Source organism: Ictidomys tridecemlineatus, chromosome 6 (genome assembly GCF_052094955.1).
Source record: "Ictidomys tridecemlineatus isolate mIctTri1 chromosome 6, mIctTri1.hap1, whole genome shotgun sequence".
Classification (NCBI taxonomy): domain Eukaryota; kingdom Metazoa; phylum Chordata; class Mammalia; order Rodentia; family Sciuridae; genus Ictidomys; species Ictidomys tridecemlineatus.
This window is the reverse complement of record NC_135482.1, coordinates 162,893,448-162,913,745: the sequence shown is the minus strand read 5'-3', so window position 1 is coordinate 162,913,745 and position 20,298 is coordinate 162,893,448. Positions and strand designations below refer to the sequence as shown.

Below are 20,298 nucleotides of genomic sequence, written 5' to 3'. Positions count from 1 at the left end.
TATGCAGAACTCACTGCAGATTTCCACATGGTAAAGAGCGGCAAATCAAATACTGTTCTGTGCTGTTTTTATTTATTATGGCTACTGAAATCAGGAGCTCCTAGGATCTAATATAAACTCCGGGGTATTGGATAAAATGACTTCACTTATTTAAGGCTGTGTCATCTTACCTGGGAAATGGGTCAGTAGTTAATCCTTCAAGTTCTGCTTCTGGATTTTATACTGTAGATCATTTCCTATGGCCCCTTTTAGATCCTCGGGTTCCCAGCTGAACGGGAATCACCTCTCATTAAGTTGTGCACCGTAAGATAGAATGAAATAGGGATTGAGAACTCAAAGCAACCGCTGTCCCTTCTCCAGTCCGGGACTGCACGTGGGTGCAAAGGAAAGGGAGAGTGCACGGGCTGGCGTGCAACCTCTGCTCACGCGGCGGAGGGCTCCAGGACGTTTTTTGCAGGAACCGTCAGGGAGCTACCCACTGCCGTGCCACAGCTACACCGACTCCTCTGCGTTTTCCAAGCCGCCCGCCAAACCGGAGGGTGGCGCACCGCCTGCTCCGTTAGCTAGGCTGGATTCGCCTGCGGATCAGGTTCTTCAATTTCTCGTCGCGGAGACTACGCGGCTTCAGGTGCCATATGGCCAGGAAGTACTTCACCGTTTATTACACTTCACCTCAGCCCGGGAGGGGCAAGCGCGCAACCTTTAACATCCAAGCCACGCTACAGCGATCACTAACTGGGAGGAGTCGGAAACCAAAAGCATTCCACCACCTGGCCCAGAGCCCATTGGTCGCACTCCCCACCGGGTCTACACCTCAGCAGCTTCGCTCGCTGACCACACCCGCTAAGCGGCGGCTTCCCGAGCGCGCCGCCTCCTGATTGGCTGCCAGAGCTCTGGTCTTGTCTCGCGCTTCCTGGACGGGCCAATGGAGTTACCCGTAGTCTAAAGGCCAGGATCGCTGGAGTGGTGGCGCAGCTGTTTCCTTCGGTATGTGTCAGGCTGCCATCTTGTGTGTGGCTAGAAATGGGCTTTGCGGTGGTTGAAAGCTTATTTAGCAGCTGTCCTTGTAGAAGAGTTCTGGGGGAAGAGACGGGAGAGAGGAGGGACCTGAGGGAAGAAACTTGGCGCCTTCTTTCTTGAAAGCACAGGTTTCTTGAATCGAGTTTCATCCCGGGCTAGGGGAAATGAGCGTGGTGGTGGCTGTAGTGATACCAAGCTTTGGTTTGTTGGTCGTTGTTGGGTTTAGTGGGGTTGTCGTGCCTCTACTTTGAATTCTTGGTTTCCGAGAGCTGTTTCTCAGCAGTCTGATCAGAAAAGATTCTGACCGTTCGACCCCCTTTATTGGTAAAGGAGGCTGGCTGATGGACTGCAGGATTCAGAAACCAAAAAGGCTGCTAATGGAAGGGGAAAGATGCCTCACCAGCTGTTTTCAAATTCGAAAAAGAACCCTTCATTTTTTTTGTCGTTTGCCTCAATGGCTGCTAAACCGCTGTTCTTAAGAGTTGCTATTTGTGTGAGGCCGTCCTTTGTATTAGGGAAAGTCAGGTTCTGCGTTTACATAAAAATTGATTAGCGTGCAACCAGCATTCCTGCAGCCTTTTTGTTTTGTTTTGTTTAAGCTAAGAGTGGTAGTCTTTGCAGTAACAGGGAAACTGAAAGAAGAATTTTTTCAAATCTTTATTTCCCCGGTTTCAAGGTGTTCTTGAGTTATAAATCTTTGCATTTGCTGTGCCATGCTTGGTTGCTTAGTCATGGAGCAGGAGGAGGCATTTGTAGGGGAAAGCACCTTCTGAGTTCTTTGGGGTTGGGAGGGAAAAAAAAAAAAGGAGAATTACCTCGTTTTCTTTTTCTTTCTTTCTTTCTTTTTTTTTTTTTTTTTAAGTTTTTACGTAGAGAAAACACCTGTATTTTCGTTTGAGGAAAAAAAAAATTATTGGATCTGAACCAAGCCGACAAAAGAGCAATATTTTTTTGATTAACTTTAGCTGTTTAACGTGCATGAAAAGAAAGTGGAGAAAGTTATCTGCTTCCAGTTTATTGTTCAGTTATTCAAGGTTAACTGATGACCCTATTAAGTCTACCGTACATGATGTAAGCATTTTGCAGAAACAACAACAACAAAAAGTAGTTGACACTCTAAATTAATTTTGTGTTTGAATTCATGAACCTTATAAAACCTAAGTTGTAATAATTCAAATATCAGTAATTTTGTGTCGATGGCTAAAGAACATGTTAACACATTAAGTCCCAAGTTTTCAATTCTGCAAACAATTGTTACAAAGTTATCATAAGTGGTATATTTGTCAAGCAATTTTAAGTTTGGTTTTTTTAAACTGTTTCACATCGGGAATAATGGAACAGAATGGGTTAATATTATATTATTATAAGTTAATATTATCAAGTTGGAGAAAAATGAATAAAAAACATCATAGGGGTTGGGGATGTACTTCAGTGATGCAACCACTACATGCTTAGCATGCTGGAGGTCTTGGATTCAATGCCTAGCAGCAAAAAAAAAAAAAAGAAGGAAATGTAATCCGAAGTCAGCAAATGTATTCTAAAACATTGGTATCTCATTCATCTGTTGTGAATGCATATTAGACCATATATTGTTGAATAAAAAGTACAGTGATTGAGAAATATGGATATTCATTTTTTAAGCCTAACTGAAAAACAATTTTTTAACCTTTTTGGAAAACTTGACTTTCTGTTTGGACTAAATTTATTTGTAACTTCCACTTCACACATATAATATTAAGGACAAGTTTATGATCATTTTTCTGTTTCAGGATTTCACAATAATCTGAAGATCTTTAGAATTTTTTTTAATGGTGTTTTGTATGAGCTATGTTAAATGATTAAGTAAAATCAGTTTTCACTTAGATTTATAAGGTAGATATGATTTTCCAGTGCTATACCATTGAATGTACAAATTTAGATTTTCCCATTATCTAGTAAAGCACTATTTAGTTAAAAAAATTATAACACCTTTTAAGTGAATGTAGTGTAGTCTGACAGATTGTATATTATAATGTTTATGTGATTCAATATAATAAAGTCAATAAACTGCTTATGGAACCTGTTTTGGAAGTTTTGCCTTTGGCATTTTAATAATTATGAGTTAAGACTTTATGGTGATTATGAGCACTTCTCATGAGGGTTTGATCCCCAGCACTGCAAAAAAAAAAAAAAAAAAAAGTAGACAAATATACACTTAAATATATTCAATCACTGAAAAACCAAATTATGTACAATCATCATTTTTAAAAAATTGTTTATTTTGGTGTTAGGTATTGGTACTAAAAATGCAGCACACAGTATATACTACTGAGCTACACACCAGACTCTTAAAAAATTATTTTTATTTATATATCTCTTGATACTGGTGATTAAACCCAGAGGTACTTTATCACTGAGCTGCATTCTCAGCCTTAAAAAATATTGTAAAAGTCAAAATGACCACTGTAGTTTGTGATAATGGATAAAACTAAGTGAATGCCTGCATCATGAGGATTTCCGTCAATCACTGACTATTTTAGACAAACAGTGGAACATTCAGATTGTTTCACTTAATGGGAAAAATTTTAAAGTACTATGTATGTGGGCTTTTTTTTTTTTCTTTCAGTGCTGGGAATAAATCCAGAGCCCTGTATATGCTAGGCAATAACTTTACCACTGAGCTATATCCCAGCTATTTGGCTTTTTTTAAAGGATGGAGGGATCCTTTTCTAGGTAAACCTGTAATTTCTCCCCTTTGTAATCTCTAATCCTTAAATTATTATTTGAATGCAAATGAACCCAAGTCTATGGCAGATTTTCTCTCCAAACACTTCAGACATTTCTCATGGCCTTTTGATAGAGGAAGAGTTGTATACAAATTGAGTAGATCTATCCTGATTATTGGTCTAGGAATCTTCCATGTGGCTCAAATTTAAAACCAAATTCTTACTTCTCCCTTTGCCCAACTGGATAACTCCAAAATACCTTTCCTATTCATCTTTCTGTTCTCACTGCCAGTGCTGAAATGAAGCCACTCTAAATTTTTACTTTTTTTTTTTTTAGTTGTCAATGGACCTTTTATTTTATTTATTTATATGCGGTGCTGATAATTGAACCCAATGCCTCACACATGCTAGGCAATCACTCTGCCACTGAACTACAATCCCAGCTTTCTGTACATTTTATATGCCATTGTATTCTTGACAAAGCCAATATTCCTCAGCTTGGACTTTGTATTAGTTAATGTACAGGTTTGAGCCAGACACTGGAATAAAACTGTTAATTCTGGCTCCTGGAGAGTCTTGAGATAGGATTACCAACCTGAGTTATTTAACAGGACTCAAAATTAAAAGGGTTAGGAATGTATCTCAGTGGTAGAGCTCCCTGTGTTCAATCCTCGTACTGCAAATAATAAGCCAGGCAGATGGCACATGCCTGTGATCCTAGTGACTTTGAGAGCAACTCCAGCAATTTAGCGAAGCCCAGTTGCAAATAAAAAGGACTGGGGATGCAGCTCAGTGGTAAAGTACCCCTGGATATTCAATCCTGAGTATCAAAAAATAAAATAGTAATAATAGATATTTGGCTACTATGATAAACTAAAAAAGTAATTGTGACTGTTAAAGAATAAAGTTTAGCTGGGCCTATGCCTGTAATTCAAGCAGCTCAGGAGACTGAGGCAGCAGGATTGCAAGTTCAAGACGAACCTCAGCAATTTAGAAAGACCCTATCTCAAAATAAATGTATAAAAAGGCTAAGGGTATATGTAACTCAGTGATTAAGCACCCCCTGGGTCCAATACTCTCTTTCCTGTGTAAAAGCACAAGCTGTCAGCACCCCCGCCCCCCCCCACGCTCCTGTCCCCTACTCAGGCCACCTCATCATGCAGACCCAGACTGTGAACCAACATAGCTGATTTACATCCTGCCCTTCACCACAGGCCTAAACTGAAAAATCAAGTCTATTGTGCTAGGGGATAAGTCCTTGCAAGTGGTAATAGTGTTGCAGGAATCAGGCAAGAAGCTGCCAAGGACACTTAAAGAGTGAGAGAAACCAAAGTTTATTTTACTCTGGCGGCCCAGAGAGATCAGCACTCCAGATTCTGAGCACTCCTTACCAGTTTTTCACAATATTTATAGGCTATCTAATGTCATAAATTTTCTAGTCTAAAACGATACTGGTTGTGCACAAGGGTTCAAAAAAGATACATGATTGTGTGAAAGAGGTTTCTGGCAGAAGCCTGTTTACAGAAGCAGAGTGGGGTAAGGAAGACTGGCTCCTCCTCCCCTCCCTCACAGGGGCATTTACACTCAAAGGAAAGTAGTTAGATCCTAGGGAAAGTCTTTTACAATCCAAAAGGTAGAGTGAATGGTGCTAATTATGTTCTCCTGAAAACCCACTAACTGGAAAGGCACTAACTTTCACAGTGTCCTTATTTTTTATCCAGGCCTGGGTTAGTTACACATTACAATGGGAGCTGAACTTTATGTCCTAGCTTATTTTTTTTTTTAAAGTTAGTTTTATGGACTGGGGTTGTAGCTCAGTGGTAGAACACTTGCCTAGCACATGGGAGGCACTGGGTTCCAATTTCCAGCATCGCATAAAAATAAATAAATAAAATAAAGGTATTGTGTCCATCTACAAGTAAAATAAATAAATATATACATATATATATTTAAAAGTTAGTTTATATTGTCACAGAAAAAAATTCAGTAAGTCGTCATTTCTGTTAGAAATCACAAACTTTTGATGACTCTGTTAAGTTCTTGACAGTTATACAGTGGTATAAGATAGGGTAGCCTGTGCTCCTCAGATACTATATGTCTGACCTATATTACTACAGGTAGGGCCTACTTGGTACTTCATATTTCTCTTAAACAGTGGTTCCTTGGTACCCTTTTTACTCTTTACTTTTTGTTTTTCTTTGTGTGTGTGTGTGTGTGTGTGTGTGTTGCTAGGGATCAAACTCAATACCTTGTGCATGCTAGGCAAGCACTCTACCCCTCATCCATATCCCTAGCCCAAGAATTACATTCTTTTGCTTAGCTCAACTACCTCCTTAAAGTATAGACAAGTTTCATTTAATCAGAATTAATCTGTCTTGTGAGACACAACTCCTTGGAAGGCAAAACTCCTTCCTGGGTATAATGAAGTATTTTGTACTTGATATTTGTTAAATGTTTGCTCATTTGAAGTTTATTTCACATAGAACAAAAAAAAATTTAGTAGGGAGATCTGACATGGGCCTGTTTGGCTTGATATGTAAAGTATAATCTATACCTTTAAGGAGTCCATTCCTCTCTTACAAATCAACAAATAAAAACATCAGTACCTAATGGAAAAAGGAATAAAGGACATAAAAGAACAAGGCTGACATGAAGAAAAGTCAACTTGCAATTAAAGAAATATTAAACCAGTGAATTTTTAAAATTAATATAATATACTATTGACTAGGATATAGGAAGATTAAAAATCCTTGAGCACTATTTATAGAAATATAAATTTGTATCATTTTCCTAGGAAGCAGTTTCAGAATATATCAAGAAATAAAAAGATATAGTATGTTCTTTGAGCTTTCTAGGAAATGGAAATGGAATCAAAGCTTTCTGATCACAGTATAATTTAATATTTGTGGAAAACTGAAAAATAAATATCCAATGGATAATCTAAGATATAATGTAAGCCACTCCAGAAGCCTGAGGCAGGAGGATCACAAGTTCAAGGCCAGACTTGAAAATTTATCAACACCCTATCCTAAAAAAAAAAAAAAAATCAAAACAGCAGGGGGTGTAGCTCAGTGATACATTACAACCACAAGGAGATGCTGCTATACAACACCTTAGCATGGCAAAAAAAAAAAAAAAAAAAAAAAAAAAACAAGGAGAAATTTGAGTCTTGGTGGGAATGCAAATAGTATGGCCATTTGGAAAGTATTAGACAGTTCCTTATAAAATCATACCTTTATCTTATAACCTAGCAATTTCATTCCTAGACTGGAATTTACCAGCAAGATATGAGAACTTCAGTAGCTTCTCATCCTTGCCAGTACTTTGCATTATCAATTTTGTTTTGAATTCTAACCATCATGTGAAATATAGAGTAGTATTATGTTATAATTTAATTCACTTGTTACACTACTGGATATTCAGACCTAGTACATTGGGCTACATCCAGCTTTTTTTTAAAGGCAGGTTTTCACTAAGTTGCCCAGGCTGGCCTTGAGTTTGTGATCCTCTTATCTCATTGTCTGGAGTTACTGGGATTATATTTGTGCTACCTCACAGGGCAGGCCTCCTTGTGGTTTCAATTTGCATTTCTCCAATGACTTGTATGCTTCTCTAATGAAAAGTAAAATGAAACCTATATCGGCATTTTTTTGTATTTGTAGCAGTTTTATATGTAATCACTAAAGACTTCAATCAGCTCAGATGTCAACTGGGAAATGAATTTTTTTTAAACTCTAGTATATTCATCCATAAAATGTAACATAAAAACCTCCCCATAATCCAGGAAATGTAAATTAATGAGGAAAGAGAATATAACTATGTACTAAATTACTATAAAAATAAACCATAAAACATTATATTATATTGTGAAAACATATCAGAAAAATGTGACCACATAGCAGATAAAAATGGTAACCTAAATAGTTTGGAATGAGCTAAGAGAAATTACAGAAAAGATGAAATCTCTGAAAGAACCACATAAATCAGCAGTAAAAGGAGTTCAGAAATGAGATGGCTAAACCATAGAAGGATGTGAAATGAAAGCTGAGAGAACACAGGAAATGTTGGAAAAAAGACATTTTTGAATGATAAATAAATTAGAAAACAAGAATGAATACATCATAAAAGGCACAAATGAGAAGTGGAAAATAGAAAGGAAAACAGTGAAGAAAATTAAACATTTTTAGAGTCAAGAGAAGGAAAGAAAAAAGGTTAAAGAGAGCCCTCTACAATTCCCCAAATGTAAATCCATGCATAGTGGTAATGGTTAGACAGCACTGTGAATATACTTACTGTAACTGAATTGTAAACTTAAAAATGGTTAAAATGGTGAAATTTGTTTATTTTACCACAATAAAAATATAAACCAAAACAATGGACTAGAACAACTTTTAAAACTGCAAAAACACCCAACATTAAAGGTTTAAATCTAGATATTGAAAGGCACACTCTGAATCTGGGAAGTCAACCCAGAATGGTTAATATTGAGATGTAGTCTTATAAAATGCTTAGGTTTTAAAAACAAGAAAAGAGCTGGATGTGGAAGCACATACCTGTAACTCCAGTGTCTTGGGAAGTGGAGGCAGGAGAATCTCAAGTTCAGGGCCAGCCCAGCAACTTAAAGAGACCCTGTCTCAAAATAAAAAATAAAAAGAACTGGGAATGTAGCTGGGAGTGTGGTAAAGCATCCCTGGGTTCAATCCCTAATACCAAAAATGATTTAATAAAAATAAGAAAAGGAACTTTTTGCAGTTGTGAAGAAAAAAACCCACTCACGTGGAACAAAAATCACACTGGAAATCTGGGTGTGGTAGTGTCCACCTATAATAACTCTTGTCTTGCCAAGGCATCATTTTAAGAATTTAGGACAGTAACAAACATTTATGAACATGAGACAACTCAAGGAATGTTGTTTCCATGAATCCGTCCTGAAGAATATAATAGAGAACAAATTTCAAACAACCAAAAATGATTGAAAAGTCTTCATTGTAAGCACTGAATATATTTTGAATGTAGCACCAAGATGAAAAGGTAGGGATAATGGTGATATGTATGTAAATGTTATATAGTCTGACAATATAGACATAATAATATAACCTTCCCCATTCACACACACAATCCCCAAAAAAGCGAGGGAAGGAGGAGTTAGGGATTGAAACCAAATTCCCTGTATTTACAATTATGTCAAAGGAACCCAAATACTATGTGTAAATATAATGCTCCATTGGAAAACAAATTAGCTGGGAGGAAAAAGATAGGTTTTGAGGCCAACTGGGAAAGCTTAAACATACTCAGATATATGAAATAGAACAATAAGAATACCAGTGATTTCCAGGAATGGTGGTATATGCCTACAATCCCAGGGACTCCAGAGGCCACAGCGGGAGGATCACAAGTTCAAGGGCCAGCCTTACTAACTCAGTGAGGCCCTAAGCAAGTTAGTGCAACCCTGTCTCAAAATAAAAAGGACTGGGGGTGTAGCTCATGGTAATACCCCTGGGTTCAATCCCCAGTCGTTGTCCCCCCACCCTCGCCCCACCAGTGATCAAGATGAGATTTTGAGAGAGAAGGAAGAAAAAAGAAAATAGCTAATTTTGGTAGTGCTTATATCAGGAAACTAACAGTATCTTAAAAGAGGTGATGGAATGAAGGTATTATAAAAAGAAATTACTATAAAGCTAACCACAGGAACAAAATTCACAAACCTTTACTAAAACTAAAAGAAATATTCCCTAAAAAGTAAAGAAGAGAGACTACACTGGTACACTATATGTATTTGTGTGTACACAAACAAAATGTAGAGAGCATAGACTATCATAACACCAAAAATATCAGTTTGTGATATGGTGTTGTATTAAAAAATAGATATTTGCTCTTTTTCTTCCCTGGTTCCTAGCACAGGCTCCTAAAGCCATTGGAATTTTCTGGGTACTGGGAGAAATATCTTACTCATAAGAAGTCCTTCTCAACCTTTCATATGCTTATGAGGTAATTTGAAGGGTAGGAGCTGATTGCTGGAATAAGCAACCATATGGTTAGAGGATCAGAAGAGCTTTCAGTCCCATCTCCTAGACCACTGGAAAAGGAGAACTTCTAGAGACTGAATTCAGTCATCAGTGGTCAGTGATTTAATTAATCCTACTTATATAACAGCCTCCCTAAAACCCTAACTTATGGAGTTGCTGGGTTGGTGAACGCATGGGAGTGCTGGGAGAGTGGTACATCCAGAGGGGACATGGATACCCTGCATCCCCAACCCTATCCTTTGCCCCATACATCTCTCATGATGGCTATTTCTGTATCATATTCTTTATAATAAACTGATAGTAGTACATAAGACACTTTTTGAATTCTGTGAGCTGTTATACCAAATTACTGAACCTGAGAAAGGGTTGTAGGTAACTCTGACTTATAGATGGTTGGTCAGAAGGCTAGGTCACTATTTGGGACCTGCAATGAGTGTCTGAAGTGATAGTTTTGTGAACTTGAGCTCTTAATTTAGGAGGTCTCTGCTAATTCTGGTTAGTTAGTCTCATGATTGAATTGTAGGATCACCCAACTAATGTCCAGAGAGTTGGAGAATTGCTTAATGTGAGAGTTAAATCTACACATTTTGTGTCCAAAGTGTGAGTGTATAGAGGAAACAGGCTGTTTTCTTTTTAAAGACCTTCAAAGGTAAATAGACTTAACTTAATGAAAAAAAGGGATTTTATATTGCTTATACAAAAGGTTAGAACTGTAAAAAGTATGAATAAAAAAAGGAATTTATGGCCGGGCATGGTGACGCAAGCCTGTAATCCCAGCAGCTTGGGAAGCTAAGGCAGGAGGATCGTGAGTTCAAAGCCAGCCTCAGCAACTTTGCAAGTCCCTAAGCAACTAAGTGAGACCCTGTATCTAAATAAAATATTTAAAAAGGCTGGGGATGTGGCTTGGTGATTAAGAGTCCCTGGGCTTAATCCCTGTTGCCAAAAAAAAAAAAAAAAAAGGAATTTATAATAAATTGAGAATATTTAAACAATATTGTTAATAACCATTAAAAGGATGAGCAAATAAATGCTAGATAAATGTACATTTTAGAAAGGTAAGGTTCATCATCTTGGTATTAGACAAGGTAAAATTTAGGCCAAAAAGCATGAAAACAAAGAACATTTTATAACTTTAAGGCTACAATTCACAGTAAAGATTTTTGAAATCTTTACCTTTTGGTAAGTCTGTTTACCCAAAGACACAACACCACTGTCAAGAACTATTAGAGATAAGGAGAAATAGAAATATGCTAATAATAGAGTCTCAAGACACCTCTCTCAGCATAAGTGGATGAAAAAATTAGTCATAGAATCAATAACATAGATTTTACAAATGTACATTAAACTCCAAATCTACTAGTAAGGAATACATGTTTTCAAGTGTATATGGTGCATTTATAAAAAATATCTTTTATGTTAACCACAAAGAAAATGTCAGTTCAAAGTTATGAAAACTGTCAAGCAAAATTCTGGCCACATACAATAAAACTAGAAAATTATTTAAAAGTAAATATAGACTCTCCAGGTTTCAGTAGGATGATGGTGACTGCATAAATCCAAATTTCCCTAGGTATTCTCCAAAAAGAGAATATAGGACTATAAGTGTGCCTACCTAGCATTAAGTGAAATCATGGGTATGTGAGGAAGACAACACTGCAGTCCAGCAGACCAGCTCTGGAACCCCATGCACAAGTAGTACCTGAAGTGGAGACTGTAGAAAAGAGAACAGTGAAGCAGGACTAGCAGAACACAGATAAAATAATTTCCTCTTCATCTCCATCCTGAATAGGGAAATTCCGAGAAGAGGTATGAGGCTTGTTGGAGGAAAAGAACTTGAAAGTCCTGTTTCTAGGAAGAGGGTACATTGAAGGGGCACTTTGTAGGAGCACTGAACCTCAAAATAGTGGAGGGTGGGTGGTAAAAGAGAAGGAAGTAGTACAAATTAAGGATCCTGCCGGGCAGAGTAACACATGCCTGTAATCCTAGCCAAGGCAGGAGGATCAAAGTTCAAAGCCAGCCTCAGTAATTTAGCTAGACACTGTATCAAAACAGAAAAGGCTGAGGATATGGCTCAGTGGTTAAACATCCCTGGGTTCAATCCCTGGTACCAAAAAAGAAAAAAAAAAAAAGGAAGGAAGAAAGAAACTAAGGATCATGGTGAAAAAGAATAGAAAAAAAGATCAACCTCTCCTCTCATCCAAAAAAGGAATAACTGATGAAAAAAAACCCTAATTAGGTACTATGGAACTAAGAATACAACAAATCATCCAAATCCTTCACTCCTGTTATATACAATTGCCATCAGGCTTAAGAAAAATAAAACACTTAAAAATGAACAGAAGGTGGCAGACAACATCCATATAAAGTTACTTCTAGTAGAAAACAAAATGAGAGTCAAAACATTTCAGTTGATGAAAAGCTTCCCCAAACATTCAAGTATAGAGCTGAAGAAAACTACAGCACAAGGCCCCTACCTGAGTTAAATCCAAGCATTTGCAGAGATAAAAAGATTCAAATTCAAAACCCTGAAACAAATGGACAAGAGAAGAAAATGTGAAAAGTGAAATTATTATACTCAGGAAATAAATGAAACAGAGAAGTCACTCTTTTAAAATGAATTTAAATTTCAAGATAGTTAAGTGAGGAAAAAAATTTGCTTGAATTAGGGGCACCGAGAATAGTCATGAAGTCAGCCAAGAGAATGAAAATTAAATGAAGAAAGGTAAAAACAAATAGAAGGTGACTTTGAGTGTGTCTAGTGCTGGGAATTGAACCAAGGGTGCATGCTAGGCAAGTGCTGTACCACTGAGCTGTCTCCTCAGCTCTAGAAGGAAACTAATACAGAATGTATGTAAAATTAGATTTCCTAAGGGGGGAAAAAAATAGCAGACCTAATACTTAAACTAACATCCTTGGAAACATTCTAAACATAAAACTCAACTGTGACGGCTCAGATATGGGGTGTAGTTCAGTGGTAAGGTGCTTACTTTGTATGCTTGATACCCAACAACACACACAAAGAAAAAGCTCATTGTATACTGGGAAAATTGATCCAAAATGGTCAGTGCCAAGTCAGGTCCTAATAAAACTGTTGGACTTTTAACATAAGAAGATAAATTCCTCTGGGCTTCCAAGCAGAAAGAAGAGGTTAGCAACAGACTTAACAACAACATACAGAGTAAAACAGCCACAGAATAACATAGTTAAAGTCTATGAAAGTATAAGCCAAGGGTTTTATAACTAAGTCTCATTCCAGAAAAAGCAAAAACCTGATAAATCCCAGTATATTAACCAAAAAAAAAAAAAGTATGTGATAAAAACTGTCATGAACAAAGACAAATGACCTCCAAAGGGGGAAATATTTGGATTTATGTCACCAAGAGCTAATCTCCTTAATGAAAACAACTTACTGAAAATCCAGGCAAATAAGACCATCAACCCCAATAGACAAAAGGACCAGCTGGGTGCAGTGGTGCATGCCTGTAATCCCAGTGGCTGGGGAGGCTGAGGCAAGAGGACATGACTTCAAAGCCAGCCTCAGCAAAAGCGAGATGCTAAGCAACTCAGGGATACCATGTCTCTAAATAAAATACAAAATAGGGCTGGGGATGTGGCTCTGTGTTCGAGTGCCCCAGAGTTCAATCCTTGGTACCCCCCCCAAAAAAAAAAAATCTGAAAAGAGAACTCATAGGAAAGAAATACAAAAATGCTGAGGGCCATAGCCTAGTAGGAATGACACATGGCATTTTTTATTGAAAGGTGACACCAGCAAGCCATTGAGATGATAATGATTATGTTAAGATGTGCATTCAATTGGATATTAGACCCCTGCTGTCCGCCTTGGCCTGCTACTTTGGAGCTCTCCCGGGGACTCCCATTGGTTGGGGAAGTGCGGTAGGAGGGATTTCCAGAGGAGGGATTTCTTGTTGGTGTGGTGTGTCTCGTTCATGGCGTTCGCGGGAGTTTTGGAAATAAAGTTTGTTCGTGCTTGAGTGGCTTGTGATTTTGTGCCCAGCCAGACTGCGACACAAAAATAAATAAAAGAAAGCCAGAAATGCAGATAAAAGATGTGCCAGCTCCAGTTATACAAAGGGAAATACAAATTAAAGAATTAAAGCTATCCTAAAAACATTTCTCACCAGAATCCAAAGTTATGCAGTATACTTTGTAGATTGTGGGGAAATAAGCATTTTGATACATTGCTGATAGGGATGGCTACATAACCACAAACTGCATGGGAGGGAATTTAGCCAACAAAATTACATATGCATTTTCCCTTGGCATTGCCATTTAACTTTGAGGAATATGTTCTAAAAACACACTGAAATAAAATGTGAACTGTTTTGTATATAGTTGCAGCAACACTTATATTAGCAAAAGATGGGAAACAGCTAAAATGACCATAAATAGGGCACTGATTGGATGAACTTCAGTACATGTATGCAATGGAACAGTCTCCAGTAGAACCCTCTTTGTCCAGAGGAACAGGATATAGATTTAGAGGCACAAAGGGAAAGATACCAACAATGAAAGAGAGATTTCCCTAAATACAACTTGTTCATATTTTGACCTTAGAATTATGGATATTTTACACATTCAAAAATAAGATTAAATGAAAAGAAAAATAAAAGGAACTGAAACAAATTTATACAATTGTATAGCATTTTGGCAACATAGCCATAGAAGAAAAGGAACGATTTCTAGTGATTTTAGAACACAGATTTTAGAGTGTCCCTTTTTAGTATGGTGTATTCAGTAGGAGTATTTTGGTGTATTTCTATTTTTTCAATATTTATTTATTTTTAATATTTATTTTTTAGGTATAGATGGACACAACACAATGCCTTTATTTTTATGTGGTGCTGAGGATTGAACCTGGGTCCTGCCCGTGCTAGGCGAGTGCTCTACCACTGAGCCACAATCCCAGCCCCAAGCGTATTTCTATTTTAAAAGTATCTCATGTATAATATTAGGGCAAGTAAGTGTTGCAAAATGTTGACATGATAATTATTGGACAAAACCACAGAAGTTTATCAAGGCTATGACTTATAAAAATTTGGAAATCTTTGGACAGATTGAAATAAAGTGAAAATAAAATACAAAATTTCATGAGCCTAGGTTACATGGCAGGCATTGTGCTGGCACTCCTTTATGTGCTATCATTTGGTTCTTTTATATTGTTTGTTTTGGTACAGGGGATTGAACTCAGGGCACTTGGCCACTGAGCCACATTCCCAGCCCTATTTTGTATTTTATTTAGAGTTTCACTCACTGAGTTGCTTAGCACCTCACTTTTGCTGAGGCTGGCTTTGAACTCTCAATCCTCTTGTCTCTTGCCTCAGCCTCCCCAGCCACTGGGATTAATGTTTGCACCACTGCCGCCAGCATCATTGATGCAGCTACACATTGCCATCTACAAACCTGACAGGTTCTCTGAATAGATTCAGAGAGCTTAAGTCATTGCTTCTTATTATCCACTTACTTAGTAGGAGATTGTGACTTAAACCCATATCTATGAGATTCCAAAGCCTGTGTTTTTTCTACCACATTATTGCAGGATATACATCAAATTTTAAGAAGAAAGAAAATCAGGAGCTAAGGATTCTGTTTAAACCTATAGTTGCTGCTCAGAAAATAAGGATGCAGACTCCAAATTGTTGGTTTACATGTGCTTCAAGCAAGAGCAGTATACTAAAGGAGAGAAGTGTAAGTTTTCTTATTTCTGATATGAAAATGTCAGCACACACATACACATGCATATTTTGATGTTGAAAATAAATTTTACAAAGTTGTCATTGATGACTGAAATTAGTAAAAGATATTAAATAAAAACATGTGGTGAAGCAAAAAAGAAAAAACTAGCAGGCTTGGGTTTTCTTGATACTGTTAAAAACTGGGGGTACAGTGGGGGGAAAGACCTGAAAAGGGCTGTGACACTTCAAAGGGTTTGGTGACATTTCAAAGTTCTTTCTTCTATGTTTTGTGCTATAAAACAATAGAAAGATAAAAGAGCTATGATTTTACCAAACATCTAATGGGCAAAGAGCATCCTTGAATCTGAAAAGGTTTTGTCTGGAATTTTTTTCCCCTAAGACAAGATACTAGTTTAAATACGTTGTGTTTCCTCCTGTTGGAGAAGTGGGCTGTGGAGAATTTAGAGATGCTAGACCTTCTTCACTCAAGCCAGCCCTTCATATTTCTACTGTTTTTTCTTGATTATAAATATATTTTTCATTCAGCCTAATGCTACTTTAAAAAAAAATCCAACTCTTGAAATAATTGTGGCAAGGGTTTTACCTTGTTTTTATTCATTTGTATTTGATTATGATGGAAAATATTTAAATTTGTATCTCTGAAAGCAATGAGAGAATATGTTGGATTTATTTTAAAGATTTTCAAAATTTTGAAGATTTTTCTTTTTTGTCAGAAGCTGTGTTGATCAGTGACTTTGGTGAAAACTGAGATAACTGAAACGAATTTGCAGATGATACATGACTTCTAAGGTAAGATAATATAATAAAGCTCAAGATCACAATTATTGCCAGGTGTGGTGGTACACACCTGTAATCCCAGTGACCTGGAAGTCTGAGGCAAGAGGATCACAAGTTTGAGGCCAGCTTCAGCAACTTAACAATACCCTAAGCAATTTATTGAGGCCTTATCTCAAAATAAAAATAAAAGGTCTTTGGTATTGCTCCATGGTACAGTACCCTTATATTTCCCAGTACCACAAAAAAAGAAAAATAATCATAAAACGTAACAAGGGGAAAAATCAAAATACTATGAGCAAGAGCTAAACAATAAACTGTACCATATCTACAGAGATTTCAGCTATAATAAATATCTAATACATAAAATCAATATATTTGATATGTTTAATAAATAAAAGGAGTTATAAAACATAAATAAAAATAAGAGTCTAGGAAAGTGGCCTATGTTATTATTTCTTAAAAAGAAATAATAACATATCAGAAATGAAAATTATTTATAATAATAGAATTTTTAAAAATTAGCCAGGCATGGTGGCACTGCCTGTAATCCCAGCGGCTTGAGAGGCTGAGGCAGGAGGATCCTGAGCTCAAAGCCAACTTCAGCAATTTAGCAAGTGCTAAGCAACTCAGTGACACCCTGTCTCTAAATAAAATTCAAAAAAAGCCTGGTCGTGTGGCTCAGTGATTTAGTGACATTGGGTTCAATCCCCAGTACAAAAAAAGAAAAATTAATGATGGGCTAATCTAGCACATAGGCACAGTTAAAAAGAAGGAAACTATAGAGAACTTTATACAGAGAGAAAAAAACAAAATATGAAAAATATTGTGAGACAATCCATTCAGACTCCAGAAAGAAAACATGGAATGGATATGAAGCAATATAGTAACCATTAAAAAATTGCCAGAATAGATGAAAGACACAAATCCTCCAACTTAGAGAGCCCAGTATATTCCAAGTAAAGTAAGTAAAAAGATGTACATAGCCACATTATTGTTAAGCTCAGGTTGCACAATTGAGATGTGTAGATCACAACCCACACATTGAAAAATACTCTTATAAAGGTACTATTCAAGAAAAAAGCAAATGGTTCTGAAACAAAAGAAGAAATAGTAATTTCAGTTGGCCACATGAATAAATTTAAGAAGACAGATACAAAATAATGTCATATTTATGCTTCACAAATAAGGCATAATTATAATACTGTACAGGCCTAAATGGCATTTAAGCCATTAGAGCTTGATTGGAATTTTAGGATTCTAAAGTCCATGTATTGTGTTAACTAAAGGTATACCAATTTCAAGTATAATCATTAAATGAAGACAAACAGGATGTTTGTAGGGTAGAACAATGATTAATTTAAAAGAAGTCCAGAAATAAGTACTCATTTTTTTCTGGTGCTGTGGCTTGAACTCCGTCCTGCATGCATACTCAGCTACCAAGCTACACCCTAACCCAAGTATTCATTTTTTGTTTTACTTCTTTTACTTGATTTATTTTTAAATTCATCCATGTTGTTACTTGTATCAATAGATTGTCCTTTTTATGAATATAGCATAATTTGTTTATCCATGCATTTGTGGATAGAATCAGGTTGTTTCTGGATTTCACCTAATACAGAGAAAGGTACTATGAATATTCACGTATAGGTCTTCATGTGGGTATGTACTTTCTCTTCTCTAGGATGAATTTCTTTTTTTTTTTTTAATTTTTTTATTAGTTGCTCAAAACATTACAATGATCTTGACATATCATACATTTGATTCAAATGGGGTAATTTCTAAGGTTCAAATGGCTATGACATATGATAGATAGATATTTGACTTTTTAAGAAGCTACTAGATTATTTTCCAAAGCAGTTATCAACAGTAAATGAGTAATCAAGTTGTGGTATATCAATTCAACATACTACCACTCAGCGATGCTTATACCAAGTAGATGTATCTCAGAATAGTTACACTATGTAGAAGAAGCCAGACCACTCTCTGCTATTTTATTCCTCTTGCTAAAAATTCTAGAAAAGACAGTTAACATATAGTGACAGAAAGCATATCAATCAAATGTGGAGTATAGAACAAGATGATAGATTATGAAAGTACAGGAGAAATCTGGAGGGTGATATAGTCATTATCTGACTATTATTATTGTGGTGATGGTTCTACAAGTACATTCAGGTATGTCAATATTTTTCATGTTGTACATTCAAATATGTATAGTTTATTGTTTGTCAATTATTTCTTCTTTTTCTTATTTTTATTTTTCAATACCAGGAATTGAACCCAAGGATGTTTTACTTCTGTGCTATATCCCCAGTCCTTTTCATTATTTATTTATTTTAATTTTTGGTACTGGGAATTAAACCTAAGGGTGCTTAACCACTGAATCACATCCTAGCCATTTTCATTTTGAGACAGGGCCACGCTAAGTTGCTTAGGGCCTCACTAAATTGTGGAGGCTGGCTTTGAACTTATGATCTTCCTGCCTTAGCCTCCCCAGTTGCTGGGATTACAGGTGTGCAACACTGCACCCAGCTTTATTTTTTTATTTTAAGTCACAGTCTCACCCATTTCTGTGACTGGCCTCAAACTTGAGATCCTTCTGCCTCAGACTCTTGGGATTATAGGCATACGTAATTGTGCCTAGCCATTTACTTTTTAGGTCTTTTTAAAGAAAATAAAAGGGACAAGTAAATAGAGTAACATATCTTGATATAAACTCATGTGAAAGGCCCAAAGATTTGTTCCTATTTAGATTACATGACCTTTAAGTCTCTCAGTATGATTCAGTGAAAATATGAAGGGATCTTTAGTCATGTACTTCAGGAAACTTAACACCAAAAACCCCCCAAATAACTCAATTAATAAATGGGCAAATGAATTAAACAGATACTTCTCAAAAGAAGAAATACAAATAGCCAACAAATATATGAAAAAACGTTCAACATCATTACCAATTTGGGAAATGCAAATCAAAACTACACTGAGATTTCATCTCATACCAGTCAGAATGGCAGTCATCAAGAGCAAACTATAATAATTGCTGGAGAGGATATAGAGGAAAAGGAACACATTTACACTGTTGGTAAGATTATAAATTAGTACAACCAGTATGAAAATCAGTGTGGGGGTGCCTCAAAAGACTAGATATGACCACTCCTCAGTGTCTATTCTGAGGAATTAAAGTCATCATGCTACAGGGATATATATGCATGTCCATGTTTATAGCAGTACAATTCATAATAGCCAAACTTTGGAACCAGCCTAGAAGTCCATTGATGGATGAATGGATAAAGAAAATGTGGAGTTTTATTTGGCCATAAAGAAAAATGACATTTTGTCATTTGCAAGAAGTGGATGGAATTTGAGACTATTATATTAAGCTAAATAAGCCAAACTCAGAAGGTCAAGAGTTGTATGTTTTCTCCCATATGTGGAATCTAGAGAGGAAACAGGAAAAGAAAGGTTGGGGGCCAGTGAAAATCAAAGTGATATCAGTAGACGGAAGAAACCAGGGGAAAGGAGGAGGGTAGGGAGGGAGGCAGTGATATTGGCCAAATTGTATTATTACATTGTGTACATGTATGCACATGTGACAACAGATCCCATCATTATATACAATTATAATGCACCAATAAAAAAAGTAAGAGGACTAATAAAAAGAAAAGAATACATAAAGGGAGCAGGTGTGACATTCTCAATATTAAATGATAGGAATTATTAATTAGGATTTAAAAATCTAATAACAAGCAGATAACCTCAGGTGGCTGTCTATATCAGCTTCATCTCTATAGTAGAGATATATGAGACCCTGGGATCAGACAGTCCGTGAGTGTACTTGAATGGGCCAACCAGTCTCCTTCTAAATGACTCATTCCTCTTTTAAAATATATATGTCAACACTTTTAATTTAGATTATAGCTAATGTATATAGTCCTGGGAGCCATTTTGTCTCTTCTGTAACATTATACATGTCTATTGGTTTTCTATGGCAAATTTTATTGATAAATTCACCACATTCATATTATGTGTAGTATTCCACATTATTGGGGTTTTCTTATT

General features: G+C 36.4%; 2 protein-coding genes across 10 annotated transcripts in view; one reads left to right on the top strand and one right to left on the bottom strand.

Moving 5' to 3' along the window:
* Positions 1 to 816, bottom strand: part of Setdb2 (SET domain bifurcated histone lysine methyltransferase 2) — a 43,780-nt gene extending 42,964 nt beyond the window's left edge. For 2 of the 5 annotated variants that reach the window (XM_013360738.4, XM_021729760.3), the window contains exon 1: positions 171 to 815. The gene's annotated coding sequence lies outside the window, so the exon portion shown is untranslated. Of the gene's footprint in view, positions 1 to 170 lie in introns of all 5 variants that reach the window. The other 3 variants (XM_078016023.1, XM_078016024.1, XM_021729761.3) reach the window with 2 other exon arrangements.
* A 14-nt stretch (positions 817 to 830) lies between these two features.
* The window catches only part of Cab39l (calcium binding protein 39 like), a 121,672-nt gene continuing 102,204 nt past the window's right edge, over positions 831 to 20,298 (top strand). For 2 of the 5 annotated variants that reach the window (XM_078016033.1, XM_078016036.1), the window contains exons 1-3: positions 834 to 987; positions 15,309 to 15,457; positions 16,182 to 16,254. The gene's annotated coding sequence lies outside the window, so the exon portion shown is untranslated. Of the gene's footprint in view, positions 988 to 15,308; positions 15,458 to 16,178; positions 16,255 to 20,298 lie in introns of all 5 variants that reach the window. The other 3 variants (XM_078016032.1, XM_078016035.1, XM_078016037.1) reach the window with 2 other exon arrangements.